The sequence below is a fragment of the Engystomops pustulosus genome, chromosome 4 (assembly GCF_040894005.1).
Source record: "Engystomops pustulosus chromosome 4, aEngPut4.maternal, whole genome shotgun sequence".
NCBI classification, from domain to species: Eukaryota; Metazoa; Chordata; class Amphibia; order Anura; family Leptodactylidae; genus Engystomops; species Engystomops pustulosus.
The window spans coordinates 137,606,597-137,632,824 of NC_092414.1; the positions used below are offsets into that span (position 1 = coordinate 137,606,597).

At 40.9% G+C, this 26,228-nt stretch overlaps 1 long non-coding RNA gene across 1 annotated transcript; it reads left to right on the top strand.

The window, feature by feature from the left end:
- Positions 1-2,748: 2,748 nt before the first annotated feature.
- Positions 2,749-13,992, top strand: LOC140125651 (uncharacterized). The gene is made up of 2 exons (XR_011854673.1): positions 2,749-2,786; positions 13,612-13,992. It is a non-coding gene; the product is annotated as an uncharacterized lncRNA (long non-coding RNA).
- The last annotated feature ends 12,236 nt before the right edge of the window (positions 13,993-26,228 follow it).

Sequence of the window (26,228 nt, forward strand, 5' to 3'; positions counted from 1 at the left end):
GCCTTTTTTTTAATCCGCCGGCGGGATCGATGGGTTCACACAGGTCACGGGTGTTAACAGTAAGCCTTTGCTGCAATATGCAGCAAAGACTTACTGGCTATGGAGAGAGCACGTGAGCCCTCTCCATGCACCAGGCGTGTGACGTGCTATTATTTTGGGATTTTGGGACAATGGGTCCTGTGATCTTACAGCCCATACCCGGCACTAACACCTGGGATCAGAAAAACTCAGATCCCGGGTGTTTAACCCCTCAAGCATGACCGCGGCGTGCAAGTGTGTCCCCCGTGGATCGTACCCCCCGGTGTGCTTACCGGGGGATCTGATCGGTTCTGCTGCTGCCGGCTCCTCTACCCGCCGGGTTCTGCCTTCCTGGCAGGACCCGGCAGTAAGTAACTAAGCATGCGCAGCATGCTTAGTTACTTACACTACACTGCAATACAAGTGTACTGCAGTGTAAAGGCTTGAGCAAGCGATCGGACGATCGTTTGTTCAAGCCAAGAAGTAGAAAATGTAAAAAAGTAAAAAAAAAAAGATGAAATCATTTTATTATATCATTAAATAAATAAAATAAAAGTCCCATAATCTCCCCAGTTACACATGAAATGCAAATAAAGTATATAAAAGACAAAAACACGTACATATTTGGTATCACCGCGTCCGTATCAATCTGTAAAATAAACTTCCCGTAATATACAATTTTTCATCAAACACCATCACAAAAAATGATCTAAACAGTGATCAAAAAAAGTTACGTTCCCTAATATGATACGACTGAAAAGAACAATTCTTTTTGCAAAAAAATAAGCCCTCAACCAGGTCTGACAACAGAAAAATACAGAAGTTATGGCCCTAAAAAGTTGTCAATAGTAAAAACAATGTGATTTTCACCAATATTGGTTTTGCTCAGGAAAATTGAGCAAAGATAAGAAAAACTATATAAATGAGGTATCACCGCAATCGCAGTGAACCAGAAAATAAAGATAAAATATTATTTTTATGTTATGGTGAGCGGGGGGAAAAAAATGCTAAAAATCCAAAATAAAAATTGATGATTTTGTTTGTGTCCCCCTTGAAATAGTTAATAAAATCTCATGAATAAGCTATAGACCCCCAAAATGAATTATCCATACATTGTATCTCTTATAAGTTACATTTCCTGCATTTACCTGAATTCTGTGCATATGTGACGTCTATTTTGCTGCCCATTGGTTGTTAAGTATATTTCTTTTAGACTACAGTGAACATTTTGTTTCTGCGTGATCTGTATTTTGATGATATGTAGTGTGCCAACACTGTATTGTGCCAGGCAATTTTTTCCTGTGCATTGGTGTCAAATACAAATGTACTTTCATGATTGTTTACAATAAAAATTGATTTATTACATGAGTAATTTTGGTATTAATTCCATTTTGGTTTAGTTATCTCGTACATATTCCACGTGTTTTGGATATTTGACTTTACTGTAGCGTATATGGCAATTTCTTTTCTCTTTTTTGGTTGCTTATACACGAGTATGTACGGTGTGTAACGTCTCCTCTTTTATTATTTTGTTTAGCTGTTATTTTAGTTGATATAATTTGGAGAAATGTATGTATTGATTCCTAGTTATTTAAATAGTCATGGGTGGCATGGCAGTGACAATTCAGTAATTAGTTTTTAATTTTTGTTCTTTTTTCCTTTTTAAAGGAAACCTACCACTTGAAATGGCAGGTTTAAGAAGAAAACACCGAGCACCAGCTCAGGGTGAGCTGGTGCCGGAGCTTATTTTTGTTAGTGTTTTAAACCGCTGCATCGCGGTTTAAAACACTTTTTAAACTTTATAGCCGGCGCAGGGAGGTACGCGCTCGGCGCTTACCATGCGCACAACCGTGCGCGTGGCTACATAGGAAGTGAAGGAGAGCCGCGCGCATGGTAAGCGCCGAGCGCGTACCTCCCTGCGCCGGCTATAAAGTTTAAAAAGTGTTTTAAACCGCGATACAGCGGTTTAAAACACTAACAAAAATAAGCTCCGGCACCAGCTCACCCTGAGCTGGTGCTCGGTGTTTTCTTCTTAAACCTGCCATTTCAAGTGGTAGGTTTCCTTTAACATTTTTTTTTGGGGGGGGGGTCTCTAATACATGGTCTATTGCAATACTACTGTAGGAATAAAGGTTGTATAAAAAAAGTAAATTTGTTTAATTTTGTTTTTAACTGTAAGAATTAAGAATTTCAACCATTTTTTTTATGTAAGATAACTATAAAGTAAAATCTTTTATTGTTTTATTAACAATAATGTTTATTAAGGTTAACTATTGAGCTTCTTTTTATCCATTGATATATGATGGCATTTTTATATAGAAATGAATTCTCACTCTTAATACAAAACATAAAATGTAGGCACGTCTACTATACATTATTAATTGTGAAAGGCAACACACTGTAAGGGCAGGACACAGATAAGGACAATATGCCCAAACTGTCCCTGTCTCCCTACTGGGTCCACCCTAAACAGTAACTAGGTGTCGTTCCCTCCTGTAACAAAACACAACACGTAACAAGACAGACAAACAAATAAAACAAGGTGGATGTCGACTTTATGTAAATTAGCAATAATCATGAGAATAGTCTTCTGCTAAACCAGAAGAACAAGCTCATAGCAGAATGAGCACAGACAGAAAAATAGCAGAACAACAGGTTGACCAACAAGGGAAGGTGGTACACACAGGGTTTAAATGGAGTAAATAGTACTCCAGTCAAAAGAGACAAGGCTCTAAAGGTGTGTGAGCCTGAATCCTTGCTGATCCACGGTAAGGGTTGCAGAGAGCCAGCAGTCCAGCAAATAGAGCACTGTTCAGACTGCCAACTGAAAAGCACCAGATAGAGTTCAGCGTCTTTTCAGCATGACAGTATGAACAGAAGAAGACCAAGACACAGATGTAACTCACACACATGACTCCCAGTAAAAGGTCTGTGTTTACCATAGTAAATGAATGGAGGCAATTGAGGGTAGAAGGATTCATATACAATGATTTTGTTATTTTATATCCCTATTGTTCATTGTCCTTGAAGTCATGAGCAATAAGGTCACATTTTTATTGGCAGAAATGTATGCAGTTTGCATTTCAGAGCATGTTGTAGCATCATATTAGGTATGAATGAAAAACTCCATGAGTAGATTACACCTGTTTATCTTAGTGGCAAGAAAATTATTTTGGCATACTGTATCAATATTTTTCCCTCTATAAGTGCTGTGCTATTACAATGGTGAAAATGATTGTAATTACATGAAACAATTCATTTGTAAGTGTTCATTTGTATTACATTGTTATATTTCATATTGTATAACAATAAAATTTAAAAGCATTGAAATGTACACTTCTTTGCATGAGTGTATGTCTCTTGCCTCAATATGCAACAGTCGCTTGTCAATTCACCACGCAAAACATTTAATATACACTATTCAAACTATGTATTAATTTTATAATAATTAATCTTATGGGAAAAGTACACTATAAAAATCTTGAAACAAGAACAAAGACATTCCATAAAAAAGGAAGAAAAAATATCTTCTATAATAAATGGAGGATGTGGATTGAAAAACTTGATGCGCATGTAAGAAATCTATTTATGTAAATATACTATGTATGCAGAGATTTCGTTATGTTGGGCGGACTTCTGTTGGTTTAAATAGGGAGGGGATAGTGGAGGGATACTGGGGGAGGGATATAAGGGGATTAGTAGAATGTGTCGTGTAAAATGTCTATTTAGGCCTTTTTATTTTCCTGAATTGAAGAAAAATTGTAAGGACAAAGGAATTTTGTATGCAACATTTGGAAAAAAAAAAAACAACAACTATGTATTAATAACCTTAATGTCAGATTTACACTTATATCACATTTGTTTGTATTATAGATATTTTTGTAAATATCACCAGTGTATAGTTTGTATAGCCAAATATATCTTCAAAACTTAGTGTCCTGCAAATAGCTCACTTGCTATCTCTCTGTCTCTCAGTTACTCTCCCTGTCTGTCTCTTACTCACATTCACTTGCTGTCTCTCTGTCACACACTCACTCACTAACTCTCCCTGCCTGTCTCTCTGTCACTCACTCTCCCTGCCTGTCTCTCTATCACTCACTCATCCTGTCTCTTACTCACACTCACTGGCTGTCTCTGTCACTTACTCACACTCACTGGCTGTCTCTCTATCACTCACACACTCTCCCCATCTGTCTCTCTGTCACTCACTCTCCCCGCCTGTCTCTTTATCACTCACTCTCCCTGTCTGTCTCTCTGTAACTCACTCTCTCCGCCTGTCTCCACAATCAAAGCTCAGAGCTAATATTAATGACCTGTGGCAAAATAGAAGCTGTACAACTCCTGTATATAGTGGTTATCATATTGCCACATATTGCCTCACATATTATTTCACTTACCTCACACCTGAGCTGTATTATACTCATTGCCTATAGTAACCAATCACAGCTCAGTGCTCATATTAATGACCTATGGCAGAACAGCAAACAATCATGACTCAGCTTCTAATTGCCGCAGCAGACAATGGCTCCTGTATATGGTTATATAAGTGGATTTTGAAAGCATGGGGTAAATATTTCGGCTCAAAAACTAGCCTATGATTTTCTCTCAGTCACAGAGAGCGGCTGTGCAAACTTTAGTGACTGTGAACGCGACATTGCAGATATGACAGCAAGTCCTGCTATTCACCTCCCTTATTTGTTCCGCAAACCCCACCGTATGTAATACTCAGTCACTATTCAGTTTTTTCCATGTGTAACACTTTAGAAGAACCTTTAGCAGACACAAAATTTTCTCTATTATTAACAGTGTCTCACATTTATTTAGAGAACATATGATACATTCTTCTTTACAAAGTTATTTCAGTTCTTTAATATTTATGGTCATTTGCACAGATGTGTTAAAGGGAACCTGTTATTCAAACTAACTCACACTAAACTATGATTAAAAAGCATTGCCCTTATTCCTAAATGGTTTACTTCCATGGCTGCAATGTTAAAAAATAAATTTGCAAATCTATATGCAACTCACTTTATGTGAATCCAATGATATTAAGCCCTTAATTACCTCCCTATCGGCTTTTTATGGCGGTCATTAAGGGTACTTCTTCTGACACGCTGCCTTTCTACGTTGGCGCATCAAAAGAGGATTGCAGGACATCAGGTCCTGCTATTGCGGGGCTAGGCTGTGTCATCGCAGCCCAGACCTGGCACTAACACCCGGGAATCGGAAAGACTCTGATCTCGAGTGTGTAAACCCTTACACATTGCGGTCATGCTTGATCCTTCCTGCTCCAGCCTCGGGGTCAGGGTGTGCCCTGAGGCTGCTTGCTCCTCTTCACACCGGGTTCTGCCTCCATGCTGTGCATGCTCAATTATTTTGTTCATTTTGGTTGTGTCCGCCTTGAAATAGTTAATAAAATTTCGGGAATAAGCTGTAGACCCCCCAAAATTAATTATCTATACAGAGTATCTCATCCCGCAAATAATAAGTCCTGATATGTTTGCAGTACCAAAAAAAAAATGTATAGCCTGTACAATGTGACAATACAAATCTGCTTTGAATGGCGCTGCTTTCATTCCATGCCCAGCAGTGCACCCATACAGAAGTTTACTACCATACATGGGGTATGGGGTATCACTCGGGAGAAATTGAGCATCAAACTTTGGAGAGGATTTTATCATTTAATTACTTATGAAAGTTTTTGGCCTAGATGAATGTATTTTCCGAAAAAATGTGAAAGTTTCTATAGTTTCGCACTTCTATTTTGTTTTAACCCATGTGAAACACTTAAAGGGTTAATAGATTTAATAAAAGTTGTTTTACATATGTTGAGAGGTGACGTTTCTATAGTGGGGTAATTTATGGGGTATTACTATTATTTAGGTCTTTCAAAGTCACTTGAAAGCTGCTTTTTCCCTCAAAATGTGTTCTAAGCCTCATAAAATCCTAGAAATATGGGAGGACACATAAAATATCATTTCAGACATTCCAGAAATATTAGTTATCAAGCTTTTTAGGTATTTTAACTATATGCCTAGAAAGCAGAACATTTCAAACTTTGAAAATGAAGAATTTTTCCGAACTTTAGCCATTTTTTCATTTTTTTTCACAACAAAACACAAAACTTATCACAAATTTTACAACTAACATGAAGTACAATGTGCCTAGAGAAAGCATTCTCAAAATTAACTGGATATGTTTGAAGCGTTCCGAAGTTATAACCAATTATTGTAACACATGTCAGATTCCAAAAATTGAGGAGTTAATGGAATCCTGCATATTAAATTTTACTTGCAGTGCCATGGCTCCCTGTTCCTGATTGACAGGTCTCACTGCTAGGACTTGCTGCTTAATGAAACTGGTACTTAGGGGTCGTCTGCCAAAATTAATTTATAGATATATGCAACTTCCTTTATTTTCCCTGCAGGGGCTGTAGGAAAGGTAGCTGTAGAAAAGTACGCAATCCATTGCTGGGACATTAAGCCCTTACCGACATGTGACGTAGTCGGTGCCGGCACCGATCGCGGGTGTTTTCCTGCTGATCACCGCCGGCAAAGCTCCGCCATCTTTCCGAGGATCGTCTCTCCCCGTGAGATCATCGGGGAGCGGCGATCCGTCGCCATGGTAGCCACAGGTCTCACGAAGACCCATGCATTACAATGTGCTATCAGGAGTAAAAGCATATACTGTAGTATAGCAGTATATGATAGGATCTTAGAGACAACCTAGGGTTAAAGTACCCTAGAGAGTCTGAAAAATAGTAAAAATAAAAAAAAAGTAAAAAAAAAAATATATAATAAAAAAACCTAAAAACTCAAATCACCCCCCTTTCCCTAGAACTGATATAAATATAAATTAACAGTAAAAATCATAAACACATAACTTCCTCTTGAAGTACTTCAGTTGTTGTGGGTGGCATGACCTGGCAATGTCAGATAGCACAATTGCTTCTCTCCTGTCCCTTGGTCAGTAAAACGAGCAGAGCAATCCTTACATGGGAACATATGGGTGGGTATATTGAAAGCCTGGAGTCAGCTTACAATGAAGAGCTCTCTACATTGCAAACCAATCTCCAGTCAATGGCAGACAGGGTAACAGTGACAGACACTGTACAAGGGGCCTGTACAGATGTTTGCTTGTTCATGTGGAACTAATAAAAAGATTTGTAAAAACTTTATTACATTATTAAAAAATGCCCGTAAACCTCATTAACATATAAAGAGACATATAATGTGAAAATCATAACACAAACCCCACATATATAGCATCACTGCGTCCATGATAACCTGTAGAATAAAAAAAAAATATTATTGAACCTGCATGAAAACTGTTAAAAATCCAGCAAAAATTATTATTTTTACCCATTTCATCCCACAAAAAATACAATAAAAAGTTATGCACTCCAGAATGATACTAGTGCATAGTACAACATGTTTGGAAAAAACAAGCCATCAACCAGCTCCGTAGACAAAAAAAATTAAATAAATAATAATAAATGAAGATAATGGGGCAGATTCGCGATCCAGCGGCGCGTTCTCTGCACAGGATTCGGGTCCGGACGGGATTTATGAAGGTAGTCCCTCCGCCGTCCACCAGGTGGCGCTGCTGCGCTGAAAATCATCGGAACGCGCCGGAATACACCGAGCTGGACCAGGTGAAGGTAAGCGCTTCCCAAGCGACACATTTTCGGTTTTTAAATGCGGCGGTTTTTCCAAATACGTCGGGATTTCGTTCGGCCACGCTCCCCGATTTCCGTTGCGCGCATGCCGGCGCCGATGCGCCACAATCCGATCGCGTGCGCCAAAATCCCGGGTACAATCGGCGAAAATCGGAAATATTCGGGTAACACGGCGGGAAAACGCGAATCGGGCCCTTAGTAAATGACCCCCAATATGTTTATTAGGCTATATGGTGAACACCACATCCATTACAGAATTGATTCTTTCAACAATGGGGCATAGAAACACCAACATGGTATCACTGGAAAAAGCATCTCATCGCACAAATAAATGACATTTTATGGTCCCACTAACAAAAATGTTATAGCCTACAAAAGGGGCTGATGAGGAAATGAAATCCACTAAGATCTACAGCAGGGTTAGGGAACCCATGGCTCGGGAGCTAGTTTTGGCACTTTTGTCGGCTGCATCTGGCTCTCAGACAGATCTTTAATAAATAGTGATGGCTGCTGTGTGTGTCTTAGGCTGCATTCACACTACAGTATGGGGAACATATATATGGCCGCCGTATATGCAGCCGATATACGTCCCCCATACACTTCTATGGGCTCGCGGCGCCCTACGGGAGCGGTACGGTGCAGCACACGTGCGACACCGTACCGCTCCGTAGCCCGGGAAAAGATAGGACATGTCCTATCTTTTCCCGTATTACAGCGCCGCGGCCATAAATCGCTATGGAGAGGGGCGGGGTGAGCGGCGCTCACCTCCTCCTCCTCTCCCTGCGCTGCCGTTTGCCCGCCGTGCTACGGTGCGGCGGACACACGGCTGTGTGCATGTAGCCTTAGACTGATCACTGGACAGAGGTAGCGATGTTACCGCTGCCTACGTCCTTTGTATGACCCAGACGCCATCACTGCCATCTTCTAAGCCTGGGTCAAAGAGAAGAGCATGAGACCGATGAGGAATTGGCTGCAGGGAGCGCTGGTAAGTGAATATTCATTTGTTTTTGCTGTGACTACCTATGTACTGGAAGTATGTGCTGTGGCTACCCATCTACTTGGGGTATGTGCTGGGGCTACCAATATACTGGGAGGCATGTTCTGTGACTTCTTATCTTCTGGGAAGCAGGTGCTGTGGCTACCTATTAAATTGGCGGCATGTGCTGTGCCTACCTATTTACTTGGGGGACATGTGCTGTGGCTATCTACTGTGGATATGAGCTGGGACTACCTATCTATTGGGAGGCATGTGGTGGGTGTAAGGATTTGGAGTAGTTAACCCGCTGGACCACCACGGATGATGATGTAAGCAGACACCTGGGACCGGAATGTAAGTGGTACCCAGTCTTCACCTGAGCCCGCTGCAAAGCAGTATGGTCTTGCTGCAGCATGGTACCACCAGGTTGTTCCACAGGTTCGACGGTGGCAGCCAAGGTCCGAAGTACAGGATCACTAGGCAGTCTCGTAGTCAGGAACAGGCAGACGGTCAAGGCAGGTGGCAATGATGCGAGGTCGGGGACAGAGCAAGAGGTCAGGGCTGGCAGTTAAGGAACAGAATCAGGATAAGGTCAACAATGGGAGGTCAACACTTGGGAAGGAAACACTGTGGAAAGCTTCCCCATAGGCATGAAGCACTAAGATCTGTCGAGGAATGCTGGGAGCCGCTTTATAGGAACACGGAAAGTGGGCAGCACCAATTAGCGGCATACTGGTCCTTTAAATCTGTGAGTGCCGGCGCATGCGCGCTGGCCAGCCTGGGTTGGGGGCCGTAAAGTGTTGAGTTGAGTGAGCTCGGAAAGGGCCACTGCCAAGGAGAGGGGCACAGGTGTGCCAGCAATCCGAGACGTAGATAGCAGGGGCACCCGTGACACTGGGTTTACCTATCTGCTGGGGGGCATATGCATGTGGTACGGCTCTTTAAGATTTTAAAATATGTGGCGTTCATGGCTCTCTCAGCCAAAAAGGTTCCTGTCCCCTGATCTAGAGGAAAAAACTAGCAGCTTCATGTAGCTCCTTCCCTCATGTGCACCCATGCAACTAGTAACATCCACATGTGGGGTGTCTCCATACTCGGGAGAAATTGAATGACAAATTTTAAGATGGGTTTTCTCTTTTTTATCTTTTGGAAATGTGTACATTTTAGGGTTAAATGAATGTATTACCAACAAAATTAGACCATTATTTCAACTCCATTTTGTTTTAGTTACTATGCAACGCTTAAAGAGTTAAAAATGTTCCTAAAAGCAGTTTGTAGTGGTTTGAGAGGTGTACTTTTTAAAATGGAATGGTAGGTTATAGGGGGATTCCAATAATTTAGATTTCAAACTCATTTAAAATAAAAATGATCCCAAATATTGCAATTTAGAAATTTGGGGGAAAAAATGAAAATCTCTGTGTTACCCCACTTTCCCTGTTTCAGACTTGTGTTGGTTTCTGTGTACCAGTGTGATCACTGGTCTATATCTGTATTCCGGTTACCTGTCCGCTCCACCATCCAGCAGCTGCCAGACGAAGTAAGTCTTCTTGTAGGGTCACACAAGGACCGTCAGTTAGGTTCCTGATAGCGGGTTTGCCCTTGTCAGGGTGGTTTATCTGCTGTTGGCAGGGCCTTAGCCGCAGGGAGAGTTCTCCACCACTTACTAGTCTGACAGCTAGCGCCAAGTCTGATTGTGGTTGGGCGGTTGCTGACCAGGTTCCCACAACATATCAATATAATTATTGTATGATGGTAGCCACTTTGCAAAACATACAATGCCTTGTATATTGTTTTATTATTGTGCAACCCCTTAATAAAATTGTTGAACCATAAAATGGGAGTTTTTATTCCATATAGCGTTATGTAAACTTTTACCCTAAGTTAAGACAGTAAAAGAAGAAAACACTCAAAGAACCACATCAAGATCATGTGAAAAATGCTGGGATCCAACTAAATAAATAAAAATGGTTCATATAAGAAAACAAGTAAATGCATCTGGAATAAAAATAGGTTGATTTCAGTTAGGAGGATTTCAGTTAGGAGAATCTTATTGTCAGGATTCTGTTGTAGTGGACTCACTGTACCACCGTAAGCAATGACAAAAGCCGACACCTGGGAGCAGAGTCTTCACCAGAGCCTGTCGCAAGGCGCAACTTTGCTTCGCAAGGTACAAAATCGTGAAGCAGAGTTGTGGTCAGGCAGGAGGTCAGGAAAGGCGGCAAAGGAGCGGAGTCAGGGACAAGGCAGAAGGTCAGGACAGGCGGCAAAGAATCGGAGTCAGGAACAGGAATAAAGGTCACAACGGGAAATCACAATAATCACAGGAATAACACAGGGGAAGCTTTCTCAGATGCACAAAGATCAGGAAGGGGCCGGATATTTAACAAGGAAACAATCATCGGCGCACTGACCGTCTAAAACTTTTAGATCGCCACTGGACCGAGGACAGGTGAGAGCGACTGCTGTTGGCGTGGAGGGGCACAGGGAGGGGCAGGAGCATCCGTGACAGTTATGTTGCAGACAACAGTTTGTGTCAGGTACAGTACAATGGTAGAGCTACAGTGCCAGTACATTTAGGACCCTTAGGGCAGTCTGAACTGTACTCTTCAAAGGGAAAAGACTTTTTCAGCTAACCTCACAATGAATTAAATTTAAAGAGAAGGAGCTCTGCATAACATTATTTGTCACAATCATTTTTATGAGGAACTTCTCATGAAAAGTTTTAAGAATATTATTTGTGCTTTTTTAATCATTTTATATTAATCATATATTAGGGTTAGGGTAGGAAAATAAACTACTACCCAGGGTCTGCGCACTAACCAGACCATGCAAATGTTATATCATACATGGTTTTTCACAAAAATTGGCAGCTAACAGCTGGAGTAGTTTTGCCCACTGTCTCAGCCTCGTATATAGTTCATATATTTATGAGAATTAAAATTTCATCTGATAACATAAGATGACTTTGGCATAGAAATCTAGTCTAGGTGTAGTATGGAAAACCAACATGTGAGCCAAGGATGTGGTGGCACACAAAATCTGCCTTTGTCACCCTCAAAATTCGTATTTGCTGGCATGTTTAAATAAAGTGATGAAAAATGGTAGACCCAGGGGCCTTTCTGCATTACACGAAACCCCACAGTCTTGTGACTATGAGAAATCCCTTTATAATTGTTTAGATCAGGGATGGGCAATTAATTTTCCCATGGGGCCACATGATAAATTGGAATGGTTTTACAGGGCCAGACTAATACACTTAAAGGAAACCTACCACCACGGATCTACCTATTAAGGTAGAGTGGATGGTAGGTGCATCTATTGGACGTCAGAATAGCCCTTTTTATAACTTTTATTTCCCTTTTATGCTAATTTTCTAAAGAGGCTACTGGGGCATGGAGTTGCCGGAGCTGAGGCTACACGTTGCGGCTACTCCACGTCCCGGTAGCCTCTTTAATCCTTTTTCCAGATATCTTTGGTGCACAGCTATGAGGAGCCGCACACCTTGCAAGCGCAGAACAGTAGGCCTGTGGCAGCGCGGTCACTGCTCCACTGCACATGCACAGAACTCCGGCTTCGCCGACGAGGGCACCCAGCTGTGAGGATATCTGGTAGGAGGATCAAAGAGGCTATTGGGGCGTGGAGCCCCAGTAGCCTCTTTAGAAAATTAGCATATTAGAAAAAATAAATGTTATAAAAAGATTGCAGATAGGTAGATTTGTGGTGGTAGGTTTCCTTTAACTCACTTCTACCCAATATCTGTATACAGGCAGTTCCCGGGTTACGTACAAAATAGGTTCTGCAGGATTGTTCCTAAGTTGAATTTGTATGTAAGTCGGAACTGTATACTTTATAATTGTAACCCCAGTCAAAATGTTTTTGGTCTCTATGACAATTGGATTTTAAAAATGTTGGGTTGTCATAAGAACAAGGATTAAACAATAAAGTTTAATTGCAGACAACTGTGATAACTGTTACAGCTGTTTATTGTAGCCAAAGGCTAAAGTACAGTAAATTACCAATTACCAGAGGTCTGTTTGTATCTAGGGGTTATCTGTAAGTCAGGTGTCCTTAGGTAGGAGACCGCCTATGCTGTATTCAGTATATTTTCTATCCTTTCATTAAAAAAACAGTAACTGAAACATTAAAATGATTCAATGAAAATATGGAGAACCTGATTACATGATTTTTTTCAGGGCTACTAAGCAGCACCAGATCTTACAGCCTTCAGCTTCCTTGATGTTACCAATATTTGCCATCTTCCGTACGAGGATCAAAGCAGCAGGGATCAAGTCAGCCCAACATCACCACAAGTAAACTTTCTGAACAGAAATATCCTCAAGCATCAAGACACAATGAGGTGTCAACCCAGCATATCAAAGTCCAAAGAAATCTTTAATTCTGTCCATTAGAGCAAAGTGTCAGCGGTAATATATACTGCTTGCAATGTTCAGCATGGTGTTAAACACCTGATATTATGTTAACATTCTATACCTGGAAAGTAGTTTTTCTATTATCCCTTATTCATTAGAAGTTTCATTAGAATAACATGTTATTATCCATTTGTGACTTACTATTCATTATTATTTCCATTCAGTTTTATAATTTAACTTTAAGTGCATTTCATAGACTCAAATAAGGAATTTTACCTTCTTGCTTTAAAACACATTGGTGTTTTTTTGCTCTATATTTAGAAATCGTAAACATTAGTATTCAAGACAGGTCTTGCATTTACGAATGTTCCATTTGTAGAGGCATCTTCAAGGGGCCACCATTTGAGGACTTTTTTAATGGCAACTTTAATTCATGATTTAGACCAGTAATTGGTTGTCGCAGGCACATGGGGTGGTCAGTTATATTTGGGACCTGGTTAACCGAGACTTTCAGACAGCACAAGAGCAGTAATAAATGGATGAGTAACAATCTTCTTACAACATTCCAGGAAGCCATCTGTGGAAGCTAAAGACTATACATAAGCTTATCCAAGGACTTGTTGGTGTGAGTTCCAAGAGTCACCCAGGACACAGCCAAGATAATATGGGCAAATATGTTTTGCGTCTGACTGTTCAACAGGCACAAGGACTCTTCATGGATGGCCAAGGGGGTCTTGAGCAAGACTCCTTACTGCTCCAGGAGAAAACAACTCTGCACCTCTTTTGGGTGCCCCAGACTCATTTTAGACTTTGGAAGGGATTTATGGGATTTCTGCCTAATTTGCTTAAATTATTCAAATCATGGAAGCCAAGAAGTAGAAGATTGTCCTTTCCCGTTTTCCGCCTTTTGTGTCTGTTTTTCAATAAAGCTTTTGGGCCTGTGAACTCCCCACCCTCACACCTTTCCTTTACACACCCTTTCCCAGTATCACTTTCTGCCGTTGCTGTTATTAACAACAGCTGATATATACAGTAAGAAAGGTAACCATACTCTCTTATCCTGAAAAGATGGATCAGCTGGGCTCAGATCAAAATCCTAGTATAATAGACAGTAGGATAGACAAAAATTTACTCAAATATCAAAAATGTAACCTTTCCTAGTACCGACAGTGGAAGATGAATGTTTCAAAATGCTTCAGATACTACAAAATTATTATTTGTTTTGTAGTGTTTCCAACAAGATATTAATTTATATTACTAGAAGAGAATTATCTGTTGAACACAATGTATTTTACCTTTTCACATTCATTTTCCTGTGGTTAGAAGGATTATTTGCTGGAAAACTGTGTCTTTATGATTAGAAAGAGGTAAGCCTCCCCAGTGGTATGATTGACTTCAGTGCAGTGAATGCCAGCTTAGTAACTCCTTTACAGCCATCTGGCAGCCTATTGTCCAAGGACAATGGGTTAGGTTTGTACATTTTTGTTGCTTCTGAAGTGTGTTCTGCAACTTGAAAAACATATTGTATGAAGCTGTGAAATAATAATACTTTTAGGAGTTTATGGTAGGTAAAAAGGTCTAAGAAGTATAATGTAGTATAGCAAAATATTAAGTTAACAATTTTAATTTAACAATTAACTCCTTACATACATAACATAACATCAACTGCATGTGGATGCCAGTTTATAACAAGTTTTTTGTTATACATATTATAACCCTATAATGCATAATAATATGTGTATACATCATTATGTGTAAGGGGTGAGGACTTAGGTTTGAGCCCTCTTCATACAGGTAAGGTACCTGCTGTATAAGGTGGTGCGGTTAAACGCAACTGATCACAGCAGCCTCCATGGAGGATGGAGAGGAACAGAAGCATGGAGGCTGCTGTGACTTCATGTGGTCAGATACATGCATAGGGTACAGTTTGCTATTATTAAGAGGCTAAAGGACCTGAGATTATGTCACCCTGCTCATATGACATAAACTGCTAAATAGTAATGAGGCATAAGTCATGGGGAGGAGTAAATAGGAGGGACTGGCTGACCAGGGCACGCCACCTCTGATGCCAAGTAATGTAAGATAAAAGGGGATTTATGTGGATGTAAGCGAAACACTTTTTGGCTAAAAGAAGAGGGTCAGTCAGTTATTAGGGCTCTATCGGAATCTATCACTAGCTATGAATGTGCAAATCTGGTGACAGGTTCTCTTTAACCTCTTCCCAACATTTGACGTAATAGTATTGCATGGCAGTAGTGGTGTTCCCGCATTTTGCAGTACTCCTAAACGGAGCTGCGCTAGAACCTGCAGGTGTCAGCTGTATATTATAGCCGACACCTGCCTCTAACACCCGCAATCGGAGATTCCTCCGATTGCAGGTGTTAACCTCTTGCATACTGCAATCACGCTTGACTGCGGCGTGTAAGGGGCATCTCAAGTGAATCAGACTCCCCCACAGCGCTTCCCGGGAGGATCCGCTGCTCTGATCACAGCCCCGGGGCTGTGCAATCATCTTCCGGGAGCAGCTGTAACACACTTGCAAGCATGGCTTATTCAAGCCAACCATTAATTAAAGTAAAAGTCCCCTAAACCCAAACATTCCCTATACACATCTAATAAAGTGAAAAAAAAACACAAAATCACCAAAAAACCCTGTATATTTTGGATCGTCGGTTCTGTAACAATCTAAACAATAACATTATTGGACCTGAACAGTGAACAAAGGAAAAACAAAACCCGAAAGACTCTTGTCTTGTACATTCTATGAAAAACACATTCATTTAGCCAAAAAAAAAAGTAATTTCAAAATTTTTGCAATTTTGTTTTAACCTTTGTAAACAATTAAAGGGTTAACAAACTTCATAAAAGTAGTTTTACGTAGGTTGGGGGGCTCATACAAAGCAGCTGGTGGATGGTGCAGCAATTGATTACTTCTGCCTTACAGGCACATCACAGTGATTACATCATTCTCTTGAGCAGTGCATACTTTAAATGTAAGAGGAGAAGTGCCGGAGCCAGGCACAGAAGCAATAGAGCCTTATTATAATAATTTTGTAATAGTTTTTTCAGCAAAACCACTCAGCTTAGGGATTAAACAAGTTATGTTTCTGTATCAGTGTTCTCAAGGTTTGTTTGGTTCATAATGCATGAAATCAAATGGTAGATTTCCTTAAAGGGGCCGAATAATATTTCACGCCCCACTTTTAAGTTTATTATTTTTTACAAAAGTTTAAAATATCCAATAAATTTTGTTCTACTTCACAATTGTGTCCCACTTGTTGATTCTTCACCAAAAATATCACAATTTTATATCTTTATGTTTGAAGCCTGAAATGTTGCAAAAAGTAGAAAAGTTCAAGGGGTTTGTATACTTTTGCAAAGCACTGTACCATCAGAAATCTACCTACTAAGGTAGATTTGAGGTAAGGTTCCTCTTAACCTTCTAAACCCTAAACTCTCTTTACCTAATCCTATCATAGTTTCTAATTGAAACTACACCTTTTATAGGTAATATGCTCATTTGGGTGGGGTGGGAAGTAGCCTCTCCAGGAGTAGGATGAAAGGCTACTCCACGCTCTAGTAGCCTCTGTAGCTCCCTACTTGCATGTCCTGCTGCTACTGCTGTAATGACCCTGGCTTCTTTGAAGCTCTGTACATGGGCAGTAGCTCCAGCTTCAGTGCTGATGGGAGTTTAGTTTAGCTTAAAAACTGGCATAGGATAAACTAAAGAGAGATTAGGGTTTAATAGGTTGCAAGGAACCTATAATAAGATCTACCTTTGTAGGTAGAGTTCTGAAGGTAGGTTTCCTTTAAATGGTGCCACAATTTGTAGACAAAAAAAAATAGATTATAAAAAAAGTTTTTGCATTTGGGAGGATCGAAGTTATAAACGGAAACGCAGAAACAGAAAAGCGCTGTGATGGGTAGGGATTAATAATTGAGATAAATCTGACACCAGTGAAAATTAGATTGAGACCGGCCAGTAACACATCTGTTTTAAAACTTTCCTCTTTTATGCTGGCTGCAGAAATATTGCGATTGTGGAACTGATTTTCAGTCACAAAAATCTCCACAACCAATCTGTTGGTGACATACAAACATGTTTTGTATCTACACATTTTTTTATCACTATTTTATCCTTTGCAGAATAATATGAGCTGTACAATTTAATAAATATAATGTGTTGGCTGTTATATTATAGACGTCAAAGATTGAATACATTGTGTAATGAACATGCAATTCACAGTATAAATGCTGCCACCTCTTCCCTTTATATAATCTGCTTGTAGAGCAGATGTATTATAAATTCTCCTCTGCATTTTAGTTGCTTTAACATTTTATTATTGGCATTATTCTATGGATTCAAAGATTGTATGGATTTCTATTTATGGAACTTACGATGACACATCCAGAAAACAAGTGATATGTAATGTGTTCTGATGACATTTTGTGGCAGAATGGTATTTTATTATGGGAAGTAATCTGCAGCATAAAATTATGATTGACTGATACCAGCGTTTAGACAATGGGGGTTATTTATCACAAACCTGGCTCCTTGGACAGGCTTGAAAAATGGTTACTCACACTCTAGGCTTTGACAAAGGTTACTATCAATGGCTACACAACTTGGTCAAAGCCTCTCCAAATCTGCAAATCTTGACAGATGTTCTCGGTAGGGAGAAGTTAATAGCTACAAAAGTTGTTCCAAAGTAGGGAAACTGGTGAATAGATAGTAGGATCACTAGTGCTCTAGGGGAGAGGCTAGCTTAGTTGTCCCCATTCCACAGCAAATATTGGTGAATATACAAAAAAAAATGTGGTTTTCAGCTCACCTATGTTGACAATGCGAGTAGCGGTTCGTGGCTGCACGGACACCTGGGTTGGGGAACCAGTCAATGACAGCAAAAAAAGAGAGGGTGTAGTCCAGCTTCCAACGAAAGGCAAAAGGGTAAGATTAAAAATCCACTTTATTAGAAAAAAATATCATGATAAAAAAATCAACGGACGTCCATTAGGAGAAAAACTGGCGCATTTCGGACGAGAAAACGTCCTTAGTCGTAGCCTAGTGCATGTATGTGAGTATGTGCAGAGTATTTAAGCATAAATGGAAAGATCACATGATACAACAAGGCGGAAGACTTCCGGCAATCGGCAGAAAACAACAATAGTGAGGAACAAAAGAAACACAGTAGTAAGGAACACAATAGGATACAATATTAATAAAGATACATAAGATAATTCTTATAATTTAAACCTAATAGGAACCTTGTCTGGAGAGAGAGGATCCAGAAAGCTTCACGGGATCATAGCTGTCTGGTCCAATCCCCTCCTCTACGGGGGCGTGGTAAGCGCTCTATGGGAATGACAGGCAATGTGGAAACATTACCACGATGTGTCTCTTGAAAATGTTTGGAAAGACCAGACAAACCTGAGGACAAGGTAAGTTTAGTGGCACCATTTATGTGTTCAGCAATACGTTTTTTGAGCGGTCTAATGGTGCAGCCTACATATTGGACGCTGCATGATGAGCAAGACGCTAGATATACGACATGATCACTGGTACAATTTAGGTGGGTACATATAGGAAAAGATTTTTTGGTAACAAAAGAGGAGAAAAAGGAGGTTTTGGTTATATACTTGCAGATATTGCAGCGTGTATGTCCACATGTAATGCTGCCTTTATACTGAAGCCACGAAGACTTGGCATTTTGAGAGACAAACATATTGGGAGCTATAATTTTTTCCCAGAGATGGAGCATTTCTAGAGACATATCATACCCCTTTGTCCAAGACTTCTGACAAGATTTTATCTTGGTATAAGATGGGTAAATGTTTTTTATTGTGGATTATATTGTGGATTGTATGTGGTACTGAAAGTGATGGGACAGGGGGTGTCACACTTCATGTCTAGTTTTTTTGTTAAGAGATGAGGAAATCTGCAACAAAGATTTAATTTTGTAGCCTCTCTCTCTAAGTCTTGTGGTGTCTAAGTCCAGCTTCCAACGAAAGGCAAAAGGGTAAGATTAAAAATCCACTTTATTAGAAAAAAATATCATGATAAAAACATCAAAGGACGTCCATTAGGAGAAAAACTGACTCGTTTCGGACGATAACAACCCTTATCTTGAACATATAAAATGGTATGGCCGTTATATTGATGATGGTCTCCTAATTTGGATGGGACCACAACTTGATATAGCCTGTTTCATTGAATATCTCAATTGTAATAGGTTTAATCTCAATTTCACTTTTTCCTTTTCCACTACTTCCATTCCGTTTCTAGATGTAGAATTACTGGGTGTTACTATTACGGGCCATATTCAAACCAATCTGTACAGAAAACCAACATCTGGCAATACCGTATTGTATGCCACCTCATGTCATCTTCCGCATATAATTTACCCAAAGGTGAATACATTCGGGAGGCATACATGGGACGCATTTGTTCTAATAATTCACTCTATGACCAAACGGCTAAACATACCACCACAAGACTTAGAGAAAGAGGCTACAAAATTTAATTTTTGTTGCAGATTTCCTCATCTCTTAACAAAAATCTCTTAACACCACCCCCTGTCCCATCACTTTCAGTACCACATACAATCCACAATATAATGATGTCATACACATCATAAAAAAACATTTACCCATCTTATACCAAGATAAAATCTTGTCAGAAGTCTTGGACAAGGGGTACGATATGTCTCTAGAAATGCTCCATCTCTGGGAAAAATTATAGCTCCCAATATGTTTGTCTCACAAAATGCCAAGTCTTCGTGGCTTCAGTATAAAGGCAGCACTACATTTGGACATACACGCTGCAATATCTGCAAGTATATAACCAAAACCTCCTTTTTCTCCTCTTTTGTTACCAGAAAATCTTTTCCTATACGTACCCACCTAAATTGTACCAGTGATCATGTCGTATATCTAGCGTCTTGCTTATCATGCCGCGTCCAATATGTAGGCTGCACCTTTAGACCGCTCAAAAAACGTTTTGCTGTACACATAACTGGTGCCATTAAACATTAACTTGCCTTGTCCTCAGGTTTGTCTGGTCTTTCCAAACATTTTCAAGAGACACATCGTGGTGACATTTCCACATTGTCTGTCATTCCCATAGAGCGCTTACCACGCCCCCGTAGAGGAGGGGATTGGACCAGACAGCTATGATCCCGTGAAGCTTTCTGGATCCTCTCTCTCCAGACAAGGTTCCCATTCGGTTTAAATTATAAGAATGATCTTATGTATCTTTATTAATATTGTATCCTATTGTGTTCCTTACTACTGTGTTTCTTTTGTTCCTCACTATTGTTGTTTTCTGCCGATTGCCGGAAGTCTTCCGCCTTGTTGTATCATGTGATCCTTCCATTTATACTTAAATACTGTGCACATACTCCATGCACTAGGCTACGACTAAGGATGTTTTCTCGTCCGAAACATGTCAGTTTTCTTCTAATGGACGTCCGTTGATGTTTTTATCATGATATTTTTTTCTAATAAAGTCGATTTTTAATCTTACCCTTTTGCCTTTTGTTGGAAGCTGGACTACACCCTCTCCTTTTTTGCTGTCATTGGTGAATATGTTAACAGCAAATCTGAGGGCACTAAAAGACACAATGCATCACAATCCAATCACAATTGTTTTCTTTCCCGAGTAGCTGTCACAAGTTAAAGTGCCTTTGATAGCCTCTGTCCACTGCAAATGGCACATATAGTACATTACGTATGTGAGCATAATTCCTGAGACATCAACAGGGGTACTGTCAAAATATGTCACTAACTTGGAAAAAAGATGGTATCAGGATGCAAAATGTGCAACAGCCCTGCAGGTGCAAAGGGTTAAAGGTGTTGCGAAACTTACCCCTCTCCATTTCAGTAACTACCTGGTGAGGCTGATCACCTTACTAGGAGGCCTCTAGCATAGTAAACTTGGTAAATGCCAATATAAGTTTATGCCTGGGAGGCTAAGAGTTAAATGCAATATCCAATTAAATGATCTGTACTTGCTGGAAGGAGTAAGCTGGTTGGACAAAGTGCTTGCTACCTCACAACGGGAGGTTAAAAAACCCCTTGTAGGTGGAAGCACTTGGTTTGTCTGTCTGAAGTGGAAAGTTCCAGGTGCAGCTCAGTCAAAGCTGCAGAGTCAATGTTCCAGACCAGGAAGCATAGGTGTCACAGGCAAGCCGCCTGACACCTGGGTCAGTCAGGAGACTAGGCCCCGAGAACAGAGATCGGCCATCAGGACTCTGTTCCATCCCTACCTGCCCAGCCTGAAGCTGCTCTACCAGGCTGCGTGCACACCTTCCGGAGGACCTGCTCCAACCAGCTACCTTCATGCAGCCGAACCTTTGCTGCTGTTTAGGCCATCGCCTGTTTCAATAAAGAACTGTAATTCACCAGGAAGAAACCTATTCTGTCAGCCTCTCCCTCCATTTACTTACTCCTGCTGGAGATCTGCCAGGCTGTGAACGAGGCCTCCACTCCTGATACCAAGCCCAGTGATCATCTCTGTCCACAAGGCCACATTGCCAGCCACTCCCGTATTCAGAACCCCAGCTTCCTCCAGTCACCTAAAAAGGTCAGGCCCGGTGGGGGATGTTGCAAATGGCAAGAGGCAATATAGTAGAGAGAGTTCAATGACCCTTGGAATGTTCTCATGGAAGACCTTAGGGTGTGGTAGTCATGATACACTAGCTACCTAGACATTGGGTTGCTGTGACTAAGAATCCACAAAACAAGTTAGTGGCTCCACTGTTCGTCATTATGAATTTTCTGGATTCTTGAATTTAAACATAAAGATTACATTTTTCATCAAGATTACATTTCTTGATGTACCAGGCTAGTGGCTGCAGATTGTTTTTTTCCTACTCCAGGTCCTACCTAGAGATAAATGCAGCCAGTGACTTATGTTTGAATGTCCCACACACGCACACTTTTGGGCAGCTGCACACCCCCACTTTGTACCGCTCAACGCCCCCTGTCCTAAAGTGGCCACTCCAAATGGGCAGAGAATGTAAGGAAGCACTTTTGTGGGCAGAAAATGTATTGCTCTTTTAATACCCCTTGCTTGAATGCCCCAGGCCATATATCTATCATCTATCTGTCTAGTTATCTCCTATAATGTGTCAAGCTCTTATCTATACATCTGTCTATCTGACCATTTATCTATCTATTTATCTATATATCTTCCATCTACCTATCTATCTATTATCTATCTCTCTTCTACCGTATCTCTCATATCTATATATCTATAATCTACTTTATATTTATGCATCTATAAACCTATCATCTATGTATAAATGACAGCCTGGTAGAAGCTGCAGGCTGGGCTGGTAGGGATGGAGCTGAGTCCAGATGGGGACATACCTGACGTGACCTCAGGTATTCAGGTACCGGCCTTAAGTACCTCTGTTTCCTGGTAGTGGGTCTGGATGGCAGCTCTACAGGTAGCTGCACACTGGACCTGCTTCTCTATCTACTGACTGGAATCCAAGATGATGTGCTTCCGCCCATCAGTGGTTTATATACTCCCTTGGTCAGGTGGTAGCACTCTCCAATCAGCTTCCATCTTGCCTCACAGTATCACAAGAAACATCTGCAACATCTCCCACCGGGGCCTAGCCTTTTCTTGGGGCCTGGAGGCAACCGGGGGCCAGAATACCGGAGTGGCTGGAGGTTGCGGCCAAGGCTTGCTGTGGTCATGGTGCTTGTTATGGGGACCTGAGGCCTGTCCTACAGCCTGGACAGGTGGTGTGTGCAAGAAAATGTAGCGGGAGAGGCTGATGTACTGAATCTCCCTGGGGCAACCCCTTAGTGTCCATAGTATATGTTCCTGGGTAATGGATGGGGTGCCCTTGATGGTACAGCCATATTCAGGGACCAGACGGAGGCAACAGTGAGCAAAAGTAACTCACAGTTCTTTATTGGAACAACTGCAGGCAACGGGCCAAACGATTTCAGAACAGATGCCGGATTACTGGAGGGATTCCGGATTACTGGAGTGGTCATGGAGAGTGTCCTCAGGTATAGGTTCGCCAGCCTGGAAGTAAGTGCAGGCTGGGATGAAGCTGTGTCCAGATGTGGGAGCTGCAGCTTGTCCTGGAATTAGCGGTGTGTCTGTGCTAGTGGTACTGTCTCCTCTGCCTGCACATTGGCAGGGATGTTGCACATCCTTGGACAATAACATTTTGCATTGTTACCTCTTGCTTACCAGGCAGTGGCTACAGCTGCAATTACAAAGTTCTTCAGTACTTAGAGACTTCCTAGAGAGATCTCCCTAACAACTCCTGACATGGAGAGGGTGCTATTTGCAACAACCACCTTGCCTATGCATTGGCAGGAGTGTTGCACTAGCAATACGCTAGCATCCCTGATAAATAGCCCCCTTTGTCTATGCCTTGATGGGTTACTGTTGTTTTGGTGATCTACAATATAATAGGTTTTAATATTGCACATAGAGTGTGCACATACTGGGGCACATTTACTTACCTGTCCCTGCCCGATCCGAGTGTCTGACGAGAATGAACTCTGCCGCCATTCACAAAGATTGTGTGCCCGATTTCCTGCATGTGCCGCTTCCCCGCTCAGGTCCGCCAGAGTTCACCATCTTCTCTGTATGTGAGTGCATTGTTTTGCAACACAATTTTTCTGTTAAATCCTGCGGTCTGTCTGAATCAGTTGGATCGTCTGACGGCCCGCCCCCCGATTTCTGTCGCATGAAAGCCGGTGCGCCAAAATCCGTTTGTGTGTGACACAATCCCCTTATAAATGCCTGTCCCAGAGGCACGATCCCTGAAAACATCGGAAAACCAGACAGAAATGCGGCCGTGGAACCCTTAGAAAATAAGCCCCACTGTCTAAAAACAGTTGTCATATGTTTATAATAACATTCATGAGTATAACATTACTTATTTTAGCTACAACTCCTAATAACAGGCACACAATGAAGAATGTTCTGAATGTCAGCCCAGGCCTGAATTTAGAGATAAGCAAATTAGTTTTAAAAGGTAGCAGTATTTTCTTTGCTTATGCCCTTTCTTCTCTGTAATGAATTACTGCTCTCATTCCAAAAAAACAGAACATTGAATAATATGTTTTTTTTTGCTAATGTTATAATTAATTCAGTGGTCCCTCTGGAAATGAGCTTGGCCAAGACAGCATGAACAGGAAGTGCTTTCCGTCTTATCCTGTGCTTAGGTTGTACCATTTCTGTTTAACTCCTACACTCTCCTTCTTCCAGAATTCCCAATCCTAAAATGTAAGTTCACTGTAAAGTATTAGGAAATAGATTACATATGTAGCACAATCTTAAAATGCTACTTTTCTATTCATGGCAGTAGCTGGGGAAATTACAGTAAATTAAATTGTACACAAAATGATGTGTAACAGATATACTGAAGATTGAAAATGTTGGCTTTCACTGCTCCTCTGGTCTGTTATTAGATCACTCCATTAAATGAAGCATTACATTAATAGGAGTTGTCACAGCGAGGACGCCGCCGCCTCGTCACGTGACGTGGGGTGCAACTGTACGGGTTAATTTAGCCTACTCAAATTTGCGCTCACCTTTCACTCAGGACACAAATTGAGCATAAATCACACCTCATACAGCTTCAGCACTCCAGCACCAGACCCGCTGCCACCACTTATTGCATTTATACTGGGACCAATAAGTATCCCACTCTACATCCACTCTTGCTCTCAAGCAGTCACCTTGTCACACCACTAGACATGCACACTCAGCACTCTAGCAGTCACACAGCTAAGCACACTTCACAAGGCTATGAGTTCGCAGAGCATACAGGGACCAAAATTAAAGTGAAAAGCTTTAATTACAAAAAGTTGGTCAGTGCATAAAAAAGATATTAAAAACAAAAGAATTACAAAATAAAATGACACACAACACGGCAAAACAGTTATAAAATAAAAAGGGAGAAAAATAACAGAAACTTACAAACTTAAAGTAAATCCTGATCCCTGGAGGTGGGAGAAATAAGGAACACACTCAGCTTGTCAAGCAGCCCCCAAAATGTGAACATCAATTTTTGGATTTCATATTGTTTTATAACTTCTCAGTTTGGTTCAGGTTTCAGAACCTCCCATTCATTAATTAGTCCAGAGGGTCATTCACGATTGGGCAAAGTGTTAATGAGGGGGGAGAGTCCAGGAATATTTAAACAGTTCTTTGTTTCCAAATCCCTAGATGCAGGGGTGGGGGTAGGTGCAGAGGAGAGGTGACCAAATGGCTTTTGAGGTCACCAGAGAACATTCTGCAGGTCAGAGTTTATCAGGTAGTAAGGATCTCCAGGATGTTGTAAAAGAGGCCTGGACGCTTCAATGGATGTCACATATTTCAACCAAGTTTGTAATTGCCCAATAGTTCAACAAATCTTACACATTCAAGAATAATTTAATTAAAAAAAAAAAAAAAAGAATAATATTTCCTTGACAGGAGTAGTGAATGATATGCAATGTTTATCACTATGTAACCTAATGTAGTCTAAATATCAGGACAGTCTTTTTTTTTTAATTTAAAATACAACTCAAGTAAGATACAGCCAGTTCTTTCATTCACGTTCTAAGGCTGCATTCACACTAATGTATGGAGGAGGTATGTGTGGCTGCAAATTTGTGACCGGAAATAAGTCCCCATAGGCATCTATGACGCCTGGGGTGGGTACAGTGAGCACAATGAGTGCTCACGGTTAAGAGCCACGGCAGCAAAAATGATAGAGCATGTCCTTTATTTGGCGGTATGAACGGCCATGCTGTTGTGTTCTCTATGGAGAGGGGAGCGGTGAGCAGTGCTGACCCCTGACATGTACCGCTATTTATTTTTAAACTTTAGTCTGGGCCTCCAACGGTCTGAGAGGGACAGTGAACGGCCCCCTATGTAAAAAGTTTGGGGACCCCTGATATACAGGGTAGATTTTGAGTTGCAGCTTCCAGTTGTATAAAAAATTGTCTACATATCACTGGTAAACATTTTCCTCTCTTATTGTCCATTGTTACTCTATAAGATGTTGAATAGGCCCCTTTGCAGTGAACTCACATGGGGCATTTAAAATTCTGAAACTGAAACGGTCTCCTGTTCCCTAAAATATTCCCTAGTTTATTATACCAAACAGCCCCCTCATGGATATTTTATATTCAGACCCCCTCACCCCTATTAATTCCTTATGTA